Source organism: Ursus maritimus, unplaced genomic scaffold (assembly GCF_017311325.1).
Source record: "Ursus maritimus isolate PB19 unplaced genomic scaffold, ASM1731132v1 scaffold_33, whole genome shotgun sequence".
NCBI lineage: Eukaryota > Metazoa > Chordata > Mammalia > Carnivora > Ursidae > Ursus > Ursus maritimus.
Window position 1 is genome coordinate 7172218 of NW_024425897.1, and position 19750 is coordinate 7191967.

Here is a 19750-nt window from a genome sequence, read left to right on the forward strand (position 1 = left end):
ACCCGGGGGTGCCTCAACTGCACCCCACCCATCCCTTAACCAACTAATGGACCTGTGTGTGTTTTTCCTTTTCTCCTAGTGACTCCTGTGTGTGTCTGCTGAGGTGCCCCCGTCCGCTGGTGCTGTGCTCTGACTTACTAACCCAGCCCCTACTAACCTCGTTTTCTCTTCTTACTAACCCCCGGCCCTGCCGAGCTCTGGGCACCCCTCCTTTCGGCAAGCAGAGTTCCTGGGGCTGGTCCTGCAGACAGATGCCCCACTTTGCTGCCCCAATTGGCTGTGATTTCAGAGTCCCCTGGGGGCCATGTCTAAGGCAGGGGCCGGCCCTATTAACCACACCAGGGTCCCAGAGGAGGAGGCGGTCATGCGGCTGTAGGAGCACAAGCATCTCTTCTGGGCGGAAGTCTGGAAGCCACGGGGGAGTGGGCGGGACCAGGGAAACCTCTGGGGTGTGAGTGTGGAGGCCTATGGGTCTAGAGCATGGAGACCTGGGCTCTTCCCAGCCAAGGGCCAGAGAGAAGGGGCTTGTGCGTCCTCCTTTGGAGGGAAACGAGGGTGAAGTTCAGATAGAGGCATGGTCCTGCACAGGAAGTCAGTAGGAGGTGTGTCCCGCCCCGGAAGTCAGTGAAAGGGGGCGTAGCCCACACCGGAAGTCAGTAAGAGGGTTCCCTGTGTAGGAAGTCAACGCAAGGGGTCTTTTCCGCACTGAGAATCGCTGAGTGGAGCATTTAGTACAGGAAGTCAGCCGGCCAGAGGGGCATTTCTTACACTGGAAGTCAGTAAGAGGGGTTTCTCACCTCATCACTAGACATGAGAAGGAATGGCCAAGAATCAGTGAGAAAGGCCCTTCCTACAACGGCAGTTGGCTAGAGGGGCCCTTCCCTTCCCTGAAGCTGGGGGAGCCGAGTTCCCCACACCGGAAGTAGATATGGGCCATGTTTCACACTGAAAGTCATCAGGAAGTGCTGTCCACATCAGGAAACTTGGGAAGGTAGGGAAGAAAACAGACCCTGTGTTCAGGGGTTCGCAGGGGGAGGAAGTGGGAAGCAAGACATGAACCCCAGGGCCCCACAGGGTCCTGCAGTCGCTCAGGGCCAGCCAGAAATTCTTCCCCGGCTCCCTGTCCTGTTCCCGCCCACGGCCCTGCCCCAGCTTGCCTTCCCCAGAGCCCGCCAGCCGCTAAGCCAGGGCCACACCTGGGGGTGATTTTATGCCTCACCTCCAGTAGGCACCTTGGTCTGTCTCTGTGGGCTAATCTCTGGCTCCTTTGCACTAACTCTTGCTCTCACCCAGCTAATCCCTGCCTCACCCTGGCTGCCCCTCGGGGATTGCCCACTAACAGCCAACCCTGCCCATCTGGGGGCACCAGGCTCCCGGCCTGGCTCTGAGCGGCTCTTAATTAACCTCTCCTTCACCTTGACTAACTCCTGCCCTCCTGGTCTGTTCCTTTCAGCGGAAACTAACGGCTTGTGGATTTCTTTCTGACTAACAACAGGTCTAACACTCCTTGGTACTGTTACTATTAACAGCTTGGATGTCGGCATGGCTGGGATGGGCTAACGCAGGTTTGGAAACCTGACTAACTCAGGAGGAGGTGTAGCTAGTAGTGTTGGACTTGGTGTCTGCTCTGGTTACAGCTGTCTGTAGTCAGTAAAGATCGAAGGATTCTAACGGAGGTGCAAGGGCCGGGGTGTGGCCCAGGCGCGGGTGGGGTCAGAAGCATAGTCAGCCATCCAAAGTTTTAGCCACTGGACATATCCCATCAACCTCTAATAATCTGCATTTGGGTTTTGGTTCTTTTAAATCACCTTACAGCTGCCATAGTCCAAACGGATGGCTACAGCTTTTGCGGACTTTGAAACCTCTGTCTGGTGTGTACAGAGCATATGCCATTATGCATGGCATCATCGGTCACCAGGCCAGGACCTAGACTCCTTGATTTCAGGACTTCAGGGATTTTGAAGTCCCAAGACATGAAGCTTTAGACCTGAGTATTCAGAAGGGTTCCGATTCCATCACCCATTTACACCTTAGTGTAAATTAGCTCAGCTTCCTATTTTGTCTTTTATGCAGTGTAGCTGTACTGAGATGTGAGTTTAGCTGGAAGGGGTTTGGACTGCTTCAGGGCTGGGGGAGGGTCCTTTGGGAGCAGAAAAGGGGACCATGGGGCCGGGGGATCCTGGGTGGGAGTAAAAGGTAGCATCAAGTTGAGATGGGGATGGGAAGAGGGACCATTTTGCTGGCCCAGTCTGGTAGTCTGGTTCTGTGGGAGAGAGTAGTTCATAGTAGGGCTTGGAGGATTGGATCAGCTCAGGGACAGGGTCCGAGGCTGGCCTGGAGACTTGAAGGCAGTCTTGCTTGAGTCATTGAGCGCTGGTCTGGGACCAAGAACTCTGACAGCCATGGGCTCGGAGTAAATCTAGTGGAGCTGGCAGTGGGGCCTGAAGGGAGGCCTGAGCTGCAAAGGGAACAAGAGAGGAGAATGCATCAGGAAGAGTTTGGGGAAGCCACCTGAGTCTTCACAGGGATCTGGGACAGGGTGGATGGAGCAGCAGCGGGCAGCGCCTCTCTGCTGCCCTCTAGTGGCCGCCTCACACATTTCACTCGAAGCCGGAAGCTCAGGCACCTGGCATTTGCGGAAATTCTCTTTACTCAACTACAAGGATCTGATGTTGCTGAGGACCTACCGTGTGCCCAGCACTGAGCTGGGTGCTGGGACCTATCTACGGGCCCTTCCTTCTGGTGCTTGTATAGCTCACGGGGGGAGTTGGAGAAGTTAACGTGTAATGCAGTGAGACAGGTACTGTGCTAGGTAGGGCTGGGCCGGGCTGTGGAAACACCCAGAAGGCGGGCAAGGTTGCTATGCACCTAGTTCGTGCCAGGCGTGGTGCTCGTCGTTGAGGAGGAGTGCTGATTAAGCCATCTGCTCTTCAGGACATTTCATGCTGGTGTATCGGATGGGTGCGGGGCAGAGTGGAGTGTAGGCAGTCAGGGCAGGCTTTCTCAAGTGGGAGACACGTAAGCTGAGCTCTGGTTGGGTGTGGCGGGGGTGAGTTCCAGGTAGTAGGAATGACAGACACAAAGTTCTGGGCATCAGAGAGGGTCGAAGGGGTTCTGGAGGCTTCATGGGGAAATGTAGCAGGAGACAGATGGGAAATGGACAAGCACGATCGAGGCCGTGTTGCCAGGGAGTTTGGGGTTTGTCCTAAGGGCAAGGGGGAGCTGGACAGGAGGGGTTGGATTTGAGTTTCAGGCTGACAGTTTGGCTATTTCAGCCCAGATGGAATTTTGAGGAGCTTATAATGAGTTCTGGTCAATTTTAGACAAGTGATAAGAACCCAAAGCTCAGGGACCCTTAGACCAGGATCCCTAACCCCTTGGTGCAGCTGGAGTTAGCACTGCAGTGACTGGGAAGCCAGGCAGAGGCTTGGCTGGGGTGACAGGGACACCTCGGAGAAGGAGCAGCCCTGAAAGCGGTCACCCTGAGCCCCGGAGAAGTTCTGAGGGGATGTGCTTATGGGCTGCACGTCTGCAGGAGAGTCTCACCTGTCCCGTGTGGCTGTGGGGGGGACATGTACATGGGAAGTGAGCTTCTAAGAGGCGGAGCCTGGTCCCAGGGAGGGAAAAATGTGTCATGGTGGGGGAACAACTCTTCTGGAGGCAGAAGGAGAGGACTAGGCTACCTTGGAGACAGACGATGGTGGTGAGAGTCCAGGATTCTGCATGTGAGTGTGCGTGTGAGTGTGCGTGTGTGCACGCATGTGCGTCCTTGACTTAGTACCAAAGGAAGCCCATCCCAAGGAGATGCAGTCTGTTTATCCCTCCCCGCCCAAGGCCTTTGATGTTCACTCTGGGGTCAAGTTCACTGAACATCAAGCTCATTGGGAGGGGGACCTTCTGAGCTGGGGATTGGAGGCATACTGTGCTCGGGAGATGCCAGGGGTGGGGGACTGCTCCCATCCCAACAAAGGATCCCGAAGGCCCTTCTTCTTGAAAGTCTGTCCAGGGACCCCCTGTTTTACTTTAACCAGAGAAGACACTTTCTGTATGGGGATGCTGCATGTGGGGTTAGATTCCCTGCTACAGATTAAAGCCCAGATTTTTACATGGGTCCAGCAATGGAGTGTGAACTTGGCTCTTTGCTTTTACTGATGATGAATGTAGCTTCCGTGTAAATACCATTTTGATATTAAAAACTGACTTACACCAAAGGATGGCTGTTGCTTAAGGGGCAGGAGGGAGGCCTACGTAGTTCAGGGGAGGAGGGGGAACCAGTGACATTTTTGAGGAGCTGAAGTGGGTTCTCAGCCTTTTCTCGAGACTCTGACCTTAGAAGTCAACATGATGGGGGCATTTCTCTTTGTTTTCCATTGTGGGGAAAATACACACAAGATAAAATTTTTCATCTTAGCCATTTTGAGTGTTACAATTCAGTGACATTAAATACTTTCACATCATTGTGCAACCATCACTAATGATATTTTGAAGAATATGCCCTAATTTTTGCCTAGACAGTGCTTCAAGAGAAAATCTGGGTTCTTATTGTCGGGGAGCTTATATTTCATTAGGAAGGCAAAGGGTTCCTTGGAGACAGAGAAAAAGGAAGGAGTTTAGGGTATGGGTAAAGGGCTGGCAAATATATAGCACACACACTGCTGCTCTCCACTGCAGCTACCGTGGCAGACATTGCTAGCCGATCACCTATCTCTCTTGGGGAACCTGGATGCATCTTCAGGATCTGTCTCAAAACAGTCTTCTGTTCAGCACTCCGGGGCTGAACTTGCACACGCCCCCTCTCCTACCCCCCACACAGAGTTCTCAACACCTCCTGCAACTTATATGACCCAGAAGGACGCTGGCCCTGTGCCTGCAGCCTTGGGTTCCAGTTTTAATCCCACGGCTGTCCTGCCTGGGTGATCTTGTGGAGTTGCTTTCTCTCCCTGGGCTTCAGTGTCTTCTGTAAAAGAAATGAGTCCAGGGAGGGGACCTGTAAGGCCCTCCTGTCCTCGAAGGATTAGAAGATGCCTAATCAGAAGACAACTTCCTCCTACCCCTCCTGGAGACTTCCAGACACTCGCTGGTATCTTCTCAGCTCCTTTTTCCTTTCTCCTTCCCCCACTCTTCCCCCAGAAACCACTCACTGGGTCCTTCCTATACACTGGGCACCGTCCTAGGCTCTGGGAAGCCGGGCCACCAGGCTTTCGGTCCTTCTAACCCACCTACCTTGTTCTCCCAAGGATTTCTGTACTGGCTGTTCCCTTTGCCTGGGACATATGTCCCTCTGCTTTTCACACTGTTGGTTTCTCTGTGGCCCCCGGCTCTCAGGTCTCAGCAGAATGTCACCTTTCCAAAGAAGTCTCTCCCCTGACTACTCCATCTATCGTTACTCTGTCACTTCTCAAACATTCAGGTCTCAGGACCCTTCTATACTCTTTCCACATAGTAAATGGTTGCTCCCCAGCCTGGGTGGGCACTGACCATTCGAAAGGCTGAACTAGGTCCCTGTTTCATTCATTCCAAAAAATGTTCTTGACCCCCGACTCAGTGCCAAGGACGATGCTGGGTGCCCAGGGTGTAGCCACGAAGCGGGGGGGGGGGGCAGTACGTGAGCACGTGGATACGGAATCACAGACTGCCCAGCTCTCCGGGGACTGGGAACAGCTCGCAGTGAGCAGAAGGAGCAGGAAAGAAGAATCCGTGTAAAGGAAGTCTACCGTGTTAGAAACAAAACCTGAGGTGTTATGAAAAGAATTGTTTAGGGGCACCTGGCTGGCTCAGTCCATAGAGCAAGTGACTCTTGATCTCGGGGTTATGAGTTTGAGCCCCACATTGGGTGTAGAGATTACTTAAAAATAAAATCTCAAAAAAAAAAAAGACTTGTTTATTCATTCATTGAAAAAGGTACAAGTAAGCTCATGGCGTGCTAATGTAAATAACACATTTTTTTTTTTTTAAATCTCTGTTGGATTCTGGTATCTGCTTCTGCATTCAGTCTGTTGCAGTGACACATGTCATGTAGCCTCTGGAAAACTCCATCATACACTCGTGAGGGAAGGAGACGAAAAAGAAATTAATGTCTTACTGGGTCCCCAGATCTGACCATACCTCGAGAACCACAGCTCTACCACGAGACCTGTTTATTCTTGCTTTTCTTTCTTAAAATGCATGCTCATCCGAAATGACCTTGCTTACTTGTCTGATTCCTTGTTTACTGTCTATCTCCGGTCTTGTTTTTCTGCATGTTTCTGGAAGGCGGTGGGAGGGTGGGGGGCGATCTCAGATGGAGCCCTTTGTAGGTGCTCAAAACGGCCAAGCCAGAGCTGCAGTTCTCAAGTACGACCAGCAGGTGGTGGTGTTGCACCAAGACCACGTCTTACTCTGTTCTTGGAAACCTGGTTATTCTCTGGTGCATTTGGGGATGTTTTGCGGGGGGAGGGGGGGAACTCTACTTTTTGGATCCCAGAATTTCAGGTACTGGATAGGGCCTGGTATGGGTAGGGGGAGGGAGAGGCTGGAGAAAATGCAGCTGAGGAACAGCAACTTGGAAAAAGCTCTGCTAATTTCTGGGGAGGGCTTCTGTTCTTAACAGAAGCCAAGCCAAATGACTCCCCCTTTTCAAACCTGTGTTCTTCTCTGAAAAATGGGCAAACTATGACTTTGGCTTCATTTCACCACGCTTCTCTTGACAAGGGCCACTTTCTTCTGATCACGCTGGTAGCGCAGTGTCCCCTAACCCTCTCCCCCTGAGGTCTAGAATATTCCAAGAGCCAGTGGTGGGCTCTGCCTGCAGGAAGAGCATGGCTCCACATTCTGTCCAAAACCCTTGCCTTAGCCCACCCGGGGCTGACGAGATGGCAGTGGCTATTTTCTGAGTGCTTGCTGTAGGCAAGGTTCTATGCGAAATGGTTCATCCGTGTTGATTCATGAAATGCTCACGACATTCGAGACGGTTTCACTATCCCCATTTTTGTGGGAGGACACTGAAGCTCAGAGAGGTGAAGAGATATGCCCAGGGGCACACAGCTGGAGGAGGGGGAAGCCCGCTGCAAGTATAATGGAAATGCTGACTCCATCCTCTTGGTGAGACGTGCCCCTCACTCCCTCTACACCGGCTTCTCTCTCTCACTTCTTCTTGTGAGGTGCTTCTGCCCTCGGACCACCGAGCACAGCTTGTGACTTCCTATCTACGGGCTCATGAACGGCCTCCTCCAGTCTGTGAGCTCCACAGGGCCTTGGATGATGCCTGCCCGCTCCATGGCTGTACCCCGGGCACCCACCATCATGCTTGGCACCGAGTCGGGGGTCAAGGCTCAACCCAGAGGCAGCTGACGAGTGGGCGGCACGCAGACTGACTCGGGAGCAGCCAGATCCACCCTTCACTGGCCATGTGACCAAGGGCTTCCCCCTTGGGCCTCAGTTTCTTCATCTGTAACATGGGGATAACACTGTCTCCCTCCTGGAGAGGTTATAATGATTCAATAAGCGGTTGGAGGCAAAATGTCAGCATGTGATGGGCCCCCGCCCGTCCCCCGTGGGTTGTCCTGTCCCGGGCAGGTGCGGCTTGCCCGCAGGATCCAGCAGGAAGGTAGGGCAGCGTGCGGATCAGGTGCGGGGGCAGCAGCACCAAGTCACCAAGCAAGCTGCCAGGCAGCCCAGCTGGGTCTTGGGCCTCCCTGTGTCCCCAGCTCCCGAGCCTGCGCGACTGTGGGCGCCCCAGGAGCTCGGGCAGGCCAGCCAGCTCCCTGTGGGCATTTCTCACCAGGCCCATGGCGGATCCACAGTCTCCTCTGTAAAGTGCCCACAACAAGGGCAAAGCCACATGGCGGGAGGGGGCGCAGAGCCCGTGCTGGGGAGTTGGTGGGGTTCAGCTGAAACGCAGCTGGCTTCCCAATCCCAGCTCAAGGGGCCTCTCCTGTGGGAAGGAGGCCTCCTCCCAGAGAAAAGCCATGGAATGTGAGGAATGCACCGGAGCCTCCAGCCGGGCCCAGGATGGAGAAGGCCCTGGAAGCACAGGGCGGTGGGGGCATTTTCCCAGCCACCGCAGGGCCACCGGGGAGCTCATACCAGACATCACCTTTTGGCATTGGGGTCAGGCCTCAGCCTCCTTGAAGCTTTCCCAGGTTCTCAGGCTGGGGGTGCTGGAGCCCCTCCTGGGCTCATGTGGCCTCTGACGTCAGCCTGTCAGCAGCAGCCCCCCCTCTCCCCCCGGGATCTGGGCTGGGCCGAGCAGGGACAGGAGGGGGAGAGATGAATCAGGCTGAGCTCTGCTCTGAGCCACCTGGGGTGGGAAAGATCCCGTTTCAAATCCCCACTCAGATGTGTGTCACCTTGGGCAAGTCACTTCCCCTGTCCGAGCCTCTGTGTCTCCATGTGTAAAATAACGGGACGTCCTTCTTGGGAGATTCGTGAGGGGACTCCATGCGCGTGACATTCCTGGTGCAGAGTAAGGGCCCAGGGGACATTAGTTATTACTGCCGCTGTTGCAGGGCGTAAGTGACGGAAACAGCTGCCATGTATCTCCCACGCTCGCTGTCGGGAGCCAGCCGCTCTGCGGCATGGGAGCCTGGGGACCACCCAGGGCCATCCACAGCCCCCGACAGCCGGGCCCCATCGAGCCACCACTTGGAGGTGGATCCTTCAGCTCTGGCTGGGCTGCCCCAGGTGAGGCCGCACGGAGCAGAGACAAACTGTCCCCGTCAAGTGCTGCCCAGATGGCTGGTTCGGGAGCACAGAAAATGGTCCTGGTTTTAAGCCACTAGGTCTTGGAGAGTTTCCTTAGGCAGCAACAGGCAACCAATACGGTTCCTTTTAAGAAACATCTCTGCTTCTCTTCTCCGCAGAACTCAGGAGGTTCCCCCGCCCCCACCCCCCAAGCCTGGTCCCCGGCCAGCATCTCCCGTCTCAGGGATGCTGAGTGCTGGCCCACAGGAGAAATCTGGGAGGCATCCTTCCCCCTTCCCTCACCTTCTGCCACCGCCTTTGCCTGACTCCTGTCATGTTACCTCCTAAGTTATCTGTCGGTTCTGCCCACTTTTCTCCCTTCGTCTGCCAAGGCAGTGGCGGTCCTGTCTTGGACGGCTATGGCAGCTGCCTCGCTGGCCTCCTGGTTGCTTCTGCAGAACGGGGTCTGCCCTCATAAAAGATGTACAGAGCAGGTAAACCATAGACGTGAGATTGCGTGTACCTTGGGTGTGGGGCTCATCTGGCCACCTTCATTGGTCTCTTCCTGGCCGGTCCTCTTTGCTCCTCAAAGCCCAGGGGGGGATACGGCCTCCCTGGCCACCACATCCCATCTGGGCCTCATACCCCCCCCTTAGGCGGGGCGGGGGGCATATATTAAACACGGAGAGGAGCGTGGTAGCCGCTTCCTGTGCGCTGCTATGAAAGAAGGCAAGGAAGGGGGGGGCGTGTGGCCTGGGGGTGGACAAGATCAGGAGGTGGGATTTGAGCTTCTGGGAAAGAGTCAGCCACATGACGTTAGGAAGAAGGGAGTGTCAGGCAGAGGGACCGGCAAGGGCAAAAACCCTGAGGTGGGAAGGAGCTGGTGTGTTGGGGGGACAGAGACGAGGCAGGGACCCAAGAGGCTGGGGGACATCAGGATGGGGGGCAAGATGGGGAGCCTGGCAGGAGGCCATGGGGTTCCAGGCGAGAATCTGCGTGGGCAAAGCTGGGCAGAGACCCCTCTTTCCTCTCCCCCAGCCCCGCTGCCCTGCGCTCGTGACTTTCAGGGTCCTCTGACGGGTTTCCTTGAAAAGGTACTCCCTCCCCACCTCCGAGGCGAGGGTCTCTCTTAATAGACTCCCTCTCTTAATAGACTCCCTTTCTTCTGGAAACCCAGCTAGCTGCCTGAGTGAGGCCTTCCCAGCACTGTCTTAAAAGCTGTGATTGAGCCATTTGTCACTGTCACACCCTTTGATCCTAGACACGTCCCTGCCCCTGCCCCACCCCATCCTCTCTGGAGGGGCCGCTTCCCTGACAAGGTGGCCCAAGCGACACAGCGCGTGTACGCTGGACTCGTATTCCTCTCTGGAAGGACCGGCCGTGTGACCGCTGGCAGGTCACTTTACCCCACCGAGCCTCAGTTTCCCATCTGTGCCGGCATCACAGCGTCACCAGGTTGGTTCAACAAGAGGACGGTCGGTAGAGGGTCTGTGCTTTGTGAGACGCCATTCAGCGTCAGGGAAGCGATTCAAATGATTTATGCATTGGTTTTCCCAACCAGGCTGTTAAGTCTCTTGAAGGGCAAAGACAATGCCCCGTGTCTCCGTGGTGGGGGGTGCTGTGTTCACCATTGGTGCCTATTAAAAGGGACCCTTTATGGAGACAAAGTGCTCTTCAGGCTCACCTGGGAAACCCCTACTCCGTGCTGTGATGCGGGAGCAGAAGGCTGGCTGGAGACAAAGCCTGAGCCTACACCCCGCAACCTCTCCCCACCCCCACTCCTTGGTGGGTTCTGTGGCTTTCCTCCAGGAAGTTCCCAACTACCTTCATGTTAATGTCTTGCTAGAGTGTAAACAACATTCCCTTGACAATGGCAGGACCTCAGATATCCTGCGAGTCCTCTTTAACATATGAAAGTACTTTCTCAACCTCCCTTTGTCCCTACCTCCCCCAGCCCCACAGTATATAATCAGCCACCCCTCACCACCCGGGGCAGCAGCTCTTTCTGCCCACGGGTCCTGTTCCCGTGCTTTCGTAAACCACCATTTTGCACCAAAGACGTCTCAAGAATTCTTTCTTGGTCGTGAGCTCCAGACTCCACCCCACCAAACCTCACCTATATTCCAAAACCCCATCACCGGCACCACCGGCTCTGAGACGACAGCTGGTGGACCTGGCTTTCCTTGGGTCTCCCTGGACCCGGGACCAGCTCTCAGGCAAGCCGCTCAGGGCTCTGACTTTTGTTTCCTTGTGTGGCTCGTTCTATCCAGTCAGGCCGGTGTGTCTCCAAAGGAGGTCCTTCAACTACATCAGAATTCCGGAGGAGGGGGTGCTCTTTACAAATGCAGACCCCTCTGAATCAGATCTCAGAGGCCAGGCCGAAGAGTCTGACTTTTTCTCCAGCCGCCTGCCAGTGATTGTTCTGTTCACAGACGTTCTAGAACCACGGCATCGCAGGATGAGGTCCTATGCAGGGGGGCTGTATCTCGTAGAGCCCCGCGTGCCCTGGTTCCCCACACCAAACTCATGCCCAGGAACTGTGTGTTGAGTGAGGGACTGAGGCGTTTGCAGGGATGTGTGTGTGTGTGGGGGGGTGACTTTATTCCTCCTAGGAGCCTCCCCTCCCTTACCAGTAGTCCCCAAGATTGGCATGAGATCTCACCACATCTTCTGCCATGGGGAAGCTTCACCAAGAATTCCCCCAGCCCCAGCTATATAATCTGCTCATTAATACACAGTATTGTAAAAGTGATCTATAATTAGATGCTAAGTGAGTTTGCCGGAAAATTGGGTGGGCGAGGTCAGCAAGGTAAACCGGGAGCCAGCTGATTGTTATGATCAATCAATAACCTATTTATTCCCCAACATTTCTATTAACCTCTGCCAGCCAATCACAGTTTCAATTTGAAAGGCTGGGGGCCGCTTTGCTGACTGGACAAGTCTGATTGAAAGCGGGCCCCTGACACGACCCCAAGGGCGAAATCCAATTAAAATCATTTTCACTTGTAGATTAATATTTTTAGCATGTTCCACATCCTGGGATTCATCATTCCTGGCAATAACTAATGTCTTGTGACACGAGCAGGGGGATCGGCACTGCCATAAATAATAATTGTGATTAATTAGCTCGTCACATCCTAGGATGGCTTTGGGGTGGCGGTCAGTGCAGCTTCGGGGAACTTCTCCCACCAAACGCTGGTCATGTGGACCCCTCTGAGTCAGACCACCGGAATGGCCTTTTCTAGGTAGGAATGGAATTGATCTGTCTCGGGGTCTGTCTCCCTCTTGAAACCGGGAGCTCCTGCGGCCCGGTAGCATGTGTCACCCATTTCAGCAAGGTATTTACCATTTCCTCTCCCTTGGAGACTGGGTCTTAGGCTGGCCATCCACGTCTTTATAGCAGCAGTCGCCACGTTTCTGCAATATGGCCCCACCTTTGGACACTGCTGATTGGATTAGAGGTTGGGGTCAACCTACCAGGCTGAGCCAATGGAAACTTCATGGCTCCGCCCCTGGACGCTGTTGATTGGACCAAGGGTCGAGCCTCACCCAAGCTGGCCAATGAAAGCCTTTTTTTGGGGGGGGGGATTTTAGAATTAGGTTTAAGGAAAGAGGTCCTCTAGCCCAGCTTGGGTATTCAAGGCATCTGTCGACTGCCGTTTTCTGTCGTGTTTACTGGGAAGTAGTTGCAAACAAAAGCAATGCTCAGAGAGGAGAAGGGATGAGGGCAGAAGAAGGGATGTGTTAGGTTTCCTAGTACATCCCAGTCCCTGTTGCCAGCACTTTCCTGAGACCCGGCTGCCTTCCACTATGGGTTCTCTCGGATCCCCATTTGCGTAATAACTCTGATTTCGCCTTACCTTCCTTGCTTGAGTTAACTTGAGTGAGTCTGTTACCTTCGACCGAAAGTGTCCTAACAAATTCAGAGCGCAAGATGTGCCCGGTGGCACCCTGCAGGCTGGTGGCAGAACCATCCTTTCTCCTGACTCCTTAATGCAAAACCCGGTGGGGGAAGAAGGGGGAAGAAAACAACTCACATTTATTGAAGATCTACTAAGTGCTAGCAGCTTTCAAACCTCATCTGCTTAATCTTTCCCATCCTGGGGGTTGGTTTTATTCTGTTATATTTGTTTGCAGTTGAGAAATCTGGGGTTCAGAAATGTTGAAGAACTTGTGATAATAGTGATTTAGCCAGCGTGGACCTCCGCATAAAGTCAACCAACAGATCGGAGGTCAGCCCCTTGAAATCCTGCAGAGCCTAAGATCAAGGTGCTGATGTGGTGGGGTTCTGCCAAGTTCTGGGATGCAGGCTGCCAGTTTCTCTTCATAGGTCCACATGGTGGAAAGAGCTAGCCTGCTCTCTAGCCTCTTCTCATAAAGGCACTAATTCCATTCACAAGGGCTCCATCCTCGTGACCTAATTATACCCCAAAGGCCCCATCTCCAAATAGCATCACAGTGGGATTAGATTTCAACATAGGAATTTTGGGCAGGGGGCAAACATTCAGTCCATGACAGTCCCAAATTTCAGTGTCCAAGTCATTTTAGCTGAGCACCAAAAACCAACCTGGAGGCTTTGTATCATTGTAGTTTCCTGAGCCTCATTTCTGGAGATTCTGATCCCACAGGTCATTGGTCTGTGGTGCATTTTCTTTTTGAGATGCTTCGCAGAGCATTCGGACACAGCCGGATTTGGAAATTCACAAGCGCATTGTCACATTAAAGGCATTGAAAAGTCCTGCAAACAAGACACTCATGGAATTTTATTAAACCCAGCTTACCAAAGTAAACTGAACACAGATAACTCTCTCTCTCTCTTTTTTTTTTTTTTACAATACCTGTTTTTTATAAGGTCCAATGCTCAGAGAGTCTACCAACATTTTCCCCTTAATAATTCCATGCTCATATTATAAATCCAGTGGTTCTTTCATGCCTGTCCTACTGATGAGGGAACAGAAGGCAAGCTGAAGACAAAGCATAAGCCTACACCCTGCCACCTGCCCCCACCCCCACTCCTGGGTAGGATCTGAGTTGTTCTTTCAGGAAGTTCCCAACTATCTTCATGTTAATGCCTTGCTGGAGGGAAAAACAACCTTCACTTGACAATGGCAGGACCTCCAGGATCCTGTGAGTCTTCTTTAACATATGAAAGTATTTTCTCAACCTCCCTTTGTCCTTACCTCCCCCAACCCCATAGTATATAATCAGCCATCCCTCACAACCCTGGGGCAGCAGCTCTTTTCTGCCCACGGGTCCTGTCCCTGTGCTTTAATAACTCACCATTTTGCACCAAAGACGTCTCAAGAATTCTTTCTTGGTCATCGGCTCCGGACTGCACCCCACTGAACCTCACCGATATTCCAGAACCACATCACTACCATTTTTTCCTGAATCCCCTGGGCCGTTTTCTTCCTGAGAGCAGGGATAGTGCCCATCTTAAATGCAATATCACTCAGAGCCTGATTAATTGAATGTGTCGTAAAGTTATTTCTGAACAAGGGACATGACCACCCATCCCCTGATGGCCATGTTGCTATTGGGGGAGGAGAGATTTCAAACTTAGAGGTATTGATCTTCCCTTAGACTTTCCAGATTTGAATCTCCTGATACTCATCCCATTCCTGGTCATAGCTGGGAAGCTCATAGAACCTCCTTTGCTTGAGAGCCGGGGACGTCAGATGCCGTCAGTCCGCCCCCCTCGCTGAGCTGTTTCTCTGCTGCTCTGGGATGTGCTTTTAACAAACTTGGTTCCCAGGTGCGAGCCCTCCTGAGAGAGTTGGTTAGGAGGTTCTCATCTCTCCACTTCCTCTGCTTTCAGCCACCAGGGGATTGAAGAGAGCGGTGCTAAGGCTATTTAAATGGACTTCTCTGAGGAGGAGGGAGCCCTTGTGTTGGAAATTGGGTTAAATTCAGCATGCATAAACCATTCACAATGGCTCTTTACACCCCAGGAGCACTAAGATCTCACTAATCTTCAGTCAAAACAATTAGAGCATGAAGGGTGGCATATTTATCCCAAAGGCACTTGGGCATCTGGAAGTTAGCAAGAGACTGGACCACCCATGTTCATTCCTTCGGAGTGGTGCAATGACAGAACAGGAGCCCCGAGACCCAGAAGATTCTGCAAAGACGGCCTGGGTCAAGTTGGCTCAGTCTAGCCATCTCTCCTTCCAGGAAGTGAACACCTAGCATGTGCAAGGCACTTGAAATGCATCACCTCACTGCATCCTTGCAAGAGCTTTGTTACCATGATCTGCTACGACGGCAGAGGAAACTGAGGCACAGGGAGTTGAATACTGTACCTTATAGGGCCCCACAGGAAAGGGATGGCACGTTCAAATTAGTCTAGATTGAGAGAAGCTTAAACGGGACACCATTTACAGAGGAGAGTCAGTGTATCTGTTTTCTACTGCTGGGTAACAAATGGCCACGACCCAGGGGCTTTGCAAGCTCCCATCTGTTAGCACATAGTTCTGTAGGCCCATAGTCCAGGCACAGTGTAGTTGGCTTTCCTGCTCAGGATCTCACAGGGTCGAAATCAGCACCTTGCTGAGGCTGTGATCTCATCTGGGACTTAGGCTTCTCTTTCAAGTTCATTCAGGTTGTTGGCAGAACTCAGTCCTTGGGGCTGTGGGACTAAAGTCCCTGTTATCAAGCTGGTTGTTCTCCAGGGGGTGCCCTCAGCACCTAGTGACCACCCTCAGGTCCTTGACACGTATCCCCCTCCATAGGCAGCTCACTGCATGGTTGTTTGCTCCTTTGAGGCCAGTGGGAGACTTTCCCTCACACTCCAGTCTCTCTCACTTCTCTTCAGATCACCTGATTAGGTCAGGCCCACCCAGGGTAATCATCTTTTTAATGAGCTCAGAGTCAGAGGATGAGTAACTGAATCACTGTGCAGCATCTGGTCACAAGCCCAGCCCTCACTTGATGGGAGGGGATTTTACAGGGTGTGTTTACTAGCAAATGAAGATCTTGGGGGCCACCTTAGTATTCTGTCCCCCAAGGACAGGAAGTCAGAGACTGCCAGGCATAGATAGTGTAGCTTCCTGGAGACTAGAATCACCATTGACTTGATTACCGTTGCTGGTCGTGAATTGATGAGGAAAGGGGGTGGTCACCGGAGCTGGGGGACAGTGAGGGCCATGTGGAGTGGACACCTAGCATAAGCTGGGACCTGTGGTTGCAGGACACAGCTAGTTTATGGCAAATGTAGCAAGGAGGGAACTAGGGACCAGATACCCCATACCGTGCTATTGCTTTCCATTGGCTGATTATTGCTGCTCCCAGAAGGGCTCTGCCTGCCTCCCCAGGCATCAGGAACATCCTCAGCTTAGCAGGAAAGGGGCTGGGAATATCCCTTCTCTTGAGCAGCCTCCTCGCTGACTTGTCTCCATCAGCTTTGCTCCAGAGACCAGAGCCAATAATCCTTTCTTCCACTGGCCCCAGCCTCCTTGAAAATGACCCTGAAGGCCCCCTGGGGGACTTTTACCTAAATGCCTTGCCGGGGGCCGTTCAGCTGGCTTTGTGGGAGGCTCCCCAGCTGGGAGAAGGAGCTTCTCTGGGGAGGAATGATGGTGCCCAGCTCCCGTCTTGCCTCCTACCCCAGGTTAGAGACTCAGAGACCCTGGGATTGGCCTGGAATTCTGGCTGCATTGGACGTCTTTGTCCTCATGCCTCTTGGTGAGGCTTAGGGAAAAATTAGGAAGTCAATCCAAGTAGGGGAGACTGGGAATGCTGTATGAGGAGTCGGAGAGCCCCTCCTCCCCGTGGCTTTTGGTGTTTGGTCTGCCATCGTGAGGCTGTGTGGCTTTGCCAAAGTCACCTGGAGTCCCTGGGCCTCTTCTCTGAAGCCTGCATCCCTCTTGGAAGGAGATGGTTTGAACCTTTCAGATCCAGGACTCTGATGGGTTTTAAAAATGTTCCATTCAGGACATCACCTCCTCCAGGAAGCACGTCAAAATCCTCAGATTGGGTTCAGCAAATGCCCAGCTACCTGAGCGTACCTTGCCAATGGTGCCTTGGTTTGGCTGTGATTGCCTGTTTGTATGCCTCTCGTTGTCATTGGATTGGCGGCACCTTCAGGGCACAAACAGGTCATATCAATTCCTGTTCACAACTCTTTGAAGACTTCCCATTGCTTTAGGGTAAAGACCAAATCTTTACTCTGGCCTCAGCTCCCTGGAAGGATCGGTTTGCCTTGTTGCTGTTCAGTGTCATCTCACGTGGCATTGCCCTTTGCTCTCTGTGTTCCAGACACAACCTTTGGGTCGCCTGTGCTTCCTACCACGGGGCCTTTGCACATGCCGTTCTGGCTGCCTGGATGCCTTTTTCTTTCCCTTCTCACCTTCGTCACTCCTACTCATCCTTCAGATTTCAGCACAAGCTTCTCTTCTTCAGGGAAGCCTACCCAGATTCTCCCAGATTAGGTCAGATTCCAATAATCAGCTCTGTGGGTCTCTCCTTGGTAGCACTGACTCCTTCTTCGCTTTCATTATTGGACAAGCAACTCTCTCCCCTTGTAGAGCACCCTGAGAGCAGGGACCATGCGTGTTCGTGCTCTGTTGTAGCCCCAAGGCCTAGCCCAGGTCCTGGAGTAGGGCAGGTGTTAAATAAATCAACGTCAAGTGGCAAATGAATCTTTGTGCTCTTGGAGTCAGGGCCTAGCATGTTGCAGGTGCAAAATAACTGGTTCCATTTTTGCCGAGTAAACGAATGGGCTCTCCGTGTTGGATCCCATCCTAGCTTTGCTGTGATGTCAGCGGCGTGGGCTTTGGTGTGGACGGACCTGTGTTTGAATGTGGGTTCCTCTACTATACAGCTGTGGGCTCGGTGAGTCTTTTCCTTTTGAAGCCCATTTCTTCATCTGTCAGCTGGGGGGGGGGGTCTTCATTAGGGGCTCCACGAGGAATCTCACAGCTGATGGTTTCGAAGCCCTCTGCTGACCAGAGCCCTTGGCAAACCCGTGTGAAGAAATACTGCGTTCTCCTGCAGAGATCAGGGGTTCAGACGGTGCTGGACAAACTGAATTCCGGGTCAGTGCCAGAGGCCAGGGCCTCATGTCTCCTTCCTTCCCCGACCCTCCTCTGTCTGAGGCTCTTGATAAACAGTGACATCGGGCCAAATTTCCTGGCGCTCTGAGTGAGTGGGGAGCCTGGCCGCAAATTCGACCATCCCGGATGTAATTTCTGAGTCTGGGCACCTGTATCTCCCAGGCGGGAGGAAGGCGGACAGATTTAGCTGTGGCTGCTTGGGTCCCATCTTCTTGGTTTATGGGTGCAGGGTCTGAGGCATACTCGGGCCTTGTGCAGCCCCTTTCTCTCCCCATGTGGCTCAAGTGGAGTTTCCCCACCCCCACTCATTTTTTTTATTGTTTCTTATGTCTTAATTATAACATAATGCATCCTTGTTGCAAAAAATCTTCAAACAATACAGAACTGTATACAATAGAAACTGATGGCTGTTCCTGCCTTACTCGAACCCCACGTTCCAGGGTAACCACTGTAGAGTGTGGTGTGAGCACCGTGAGCCCCCCGTCTCTATGATGCACTTACAACATGTATGTGTTAGGAATAATTATTCATTACAAAGTGCTTACTATGGGATGGGCATGATGCTCTAAGTCGCTGAAAGAATCAATTGAGTTACTTGGGGCTGGTAGAATAGTTGCACCCATTTTACGGATGAGAAGACTAAGGCCCGGTGATTTTTTTTTTTTTTTTAAGTAGCTTGTCCAACATCACACAGCTAATAAGTGAGAGTCGGGATTTGAATTCCCCACATGTGTGTGTGCATAATACACCTTGTATGTATGTGTACCCTTAGGTACACAGAATTTTTTCCACCCAAATTGGATTACACCATATTTTTGGTTCCGGAACCTTTCTTCACTTAGTAATACACTGTGGGCATCTCTTTAGGTCAGCGTAAATAAATGTACATGTAGGTTTTCAAGTATTTTAACATCTGAAGAGTATGGATGGGTTGAAATTTATACAAACCAGCCCCAAAGGAGAAGTGCTTACGTTATTTTTAATTTTGTGCTCAGAAAATCTTGCTGTGGTCAACACCCTTTCATGGAGGCTTTTAAAACATTTTGTTTTATTTTATTTTTTTAAAGAGTTTATTTATTTATGTGACAGAGAGACAGCCAGCGAGAGAGGGAACACAAGCAGGGGGAGTGGGAGAGGAAGAAGCAGGCTCCCAGCGGAGGAGCCCGATGTGGGACTCGATCCCGGAACGCCGGGATCACGCCCTGAGCCGAAGGCAGACGCTTAACGACTGCGCTACCCAGGCGCCCCTAAAACATTTTAAACTTGTTTTATGCACATGTAAAACTTTCAAATGGTTGCCCAGGCTGGGCGATCCCTGTGTGTCTTCCAGGGGAAGCTAGTGTCAGTAGTTTCTTCTAGAATCTTGCAGTGAGATGGTGTGTCTTTTCACACACACATAATACACATATACATACACACTTATATACACACGCATACACAGGCACACCTACACTCATATACATACACACACACTGTGCACACTGTTCTAGAAACTTGCCTCTTTGTCATGTAACAATAATATATGGAAATTGTTACAGGTCCGTCCATATAGAGCTCCTGCGTTCATATTTATTTATTAAATTTTGAAGACATACGTTCATTGTTAAAATATATATGATAAAATATATTCAATAGATTTATGTGTAATGTATTTGACTCTATTGGCAGGAATATGGTGAAAATCTCCCTCCCACTCCTAGGCCACCTCTCTCCCCCACAAGTAACTAGGATTCTTAGTTTTTTACATCCTTCCAGAATTTTAAAATTTATACGTTATGTGTATACATATGCAAATATATCTGTATTCTTATTCCACCTCCCCTTTTTGAAAATTTGAATTTTACTTAGTTACCAGACAATGCAATATTGGTTTCTGAAGTAGAATTCAGTGATTCATCACTTACATACAACATCTAGTGTTATCACAGCAGTGCCCTTCTTAATCCCCATCCCCCATCTAGCCCATCCCCCACCCACCTCCCTCCATCAACCCTCAGTTTGTTCTCTGTTGTTAAGAGTCTCTTACGGCTTGTTTT